The sequence below is a fragment of the Pseudophryne corroboree genome, chromosome 12 (genome assembly GCF_028390025.1).
Source record: "Pseudophryne corroboree isolate aPseCor3 chromosome 12, aPseCor3.hap2, whole genome shotgun sequence".
Taxonomy (NCBI): Eukaryota; Metazoa; Chordata; class Amphibia; order Anura; family Myobatrachidae; genus Pseudophryne; species Pseudophryne corroboree.
The window spans coordinates 161,737,244-161,739,243 of NC_086455.1; the positions used below are offsets into that span (position 1 = coordinate 161,737,244).

Below are 2,000 nucleotides of genomic sequence, written 5' to 3' on the forward strand. Positions count from 1 at the left end.
CTAGTTCCCAGTGACTGGATTGTACGCTTTCCACAAGGTAACCATTCAGTAAAAATAAAGTGTGTGTATATGTATATATATATATATATATATATATATATATATATATAAGAAAAAATGGAGGGGTTCTAAGCGACCAATGGTGTTTACATTAGAAAGGGACAATACCCAATGTATATAACGATATATATACAATTTATTATAGCAACATGAGCAATAAAAATGAATAAAAAATCTTGATTAAAAATATTCACATCTGACATATATTCACAAAGAATTCCAATGATTAAAAAATCAATAAAATCCGTTTTTTAAGAACACAGGTAAAATATAAGATCAAAATATATATAGATAAGAACGTATATATAAAGAAAAGATATATGTATATCTTATCTTAGTTAGAGGTCGTCTTGGACTACGTTTCGTCTCAACAGACTTCCTCAAGGGGTAGGGACAGACTGAGGATCAAAAGTCTATTTATACCTAAAGTAATTGATTTCCTGGTTCTGACCTCATGACATATCATGTGACTCAATTTGTCATGTATCTCTAATGAATTACTAAAGTGCACAAAGCAGTCTATTTAGATAAGGGTATAGTTTAGCTAGGCTGTTTGTAATGAAAAACGATATGTTTATATAAACAAAAACCATGCAGATCATAAAAAAACATAATAATCGCGGTCATTCCGTTGACGGATGACGAGGTCCGGGTCCGTCTAGCGCTTCCGCCCCACTTCCGGTGTTTACTGCGCATGCGGCCGCCGCGGCTCCCGGCCATTCATTCCAAAGATGCATCACTCAGTTCATAATGCGGCGGCCATGTTGCTGTGGGTGAATCTGTATATTCTTTATGGGGTGGACATTTTCAAGGAGCCCGCTGTATCAGACATAATGTCTCAGAACAAAAACAAAACACAGGAGAAGTTAGTTATATTGTATAAACAGACCATTTGTCAACATATAATAAGTAGCAGTAATAACAAATAAGGTTGTTCTTTAAATATTAATAGCGATTTTGGAGGTTACTGTGTGGATGTGCTTATAGTATTAATGACTAATCGGAGTGTGTATTATGTGGTAGAAGTACAATACTTATTATGAAAAAACATAAATATATAAATTGCATATATTTATCCAGTGCTTATATTTAGGTGCTTACATTAATCCAGTGCTTATATTTAGGTGAATTATATGTATATAAGTGAATACAAGAATAGAAAATAATATATATATATATATATATATATATATATATATATATATAATGTCCACAGGAAGCCGGCACTCACTTAATTAGATGCTAAGGACTCAGGTGCTCCATCCAAAGGTTAATGTGCAAGTCCCAAAGAAATAGACGGCACTCAGAGACTTTGAAGAAATGAATATACAAAGCTGTATTCAGCTTTGTATATTCATTTCTTCAAAGTCTCTGAGTGCCGTCTATTTCTTTGGGACTTATATATATATATATATATATATATATATATATATATATATATATATAAAAATTATATAAAGGAATAAATATATAATAATATAGGTGTTGTGATTTTTTATATTTAGTTAGTGGTGATGTGATCCAGTAATGTGATATTTATTATATTAAACACTTATTGTACTTACATTCGGTTCTTACAGTACCTGATATTCCCAGGTGGTCCCCCTCCCTGGTACTGATCAGGCCCGACACTGCTTAGCTTCCAAGATCGGACGGATTTGGGCATTCCCAGTGTGGTTTGACTGTAGATATTACCTTTTTGTATGTACCATATATTCTTTTATTATTTATTTATTCATTAATGTGAAATAGTGGATCGTGATAAGCTATACATATATAAGTGAAAGCAGAGAAATTAGGAATAAGGGCCTTCACGTGAGTGACATCTTTACTTACTTGAGTTTTCCAACTGCCAGATAATATTTAGGCGTTATTTTACTTGCAAGTGGCGCAATACTTTTCTCTCTCTCTCTCTCTCTCTTGAATATTCTTATTTGCAT

General features: G+C 32.5%; 1 pseudogene; it reads right to left on the reverse strand.

Annotated features, from left to right (window-relative positions):
- Positions 1 to 1,631: 1,631 nt before the first annotated feature.
- LOC134981403 (5S ribosomal RNA) lies at positions 1,632 to 1,750 on the reverse strand (annotated as a pseudogene).
- Positions 1,751 to 2,000: the final 250 nt, after the last annotated feature.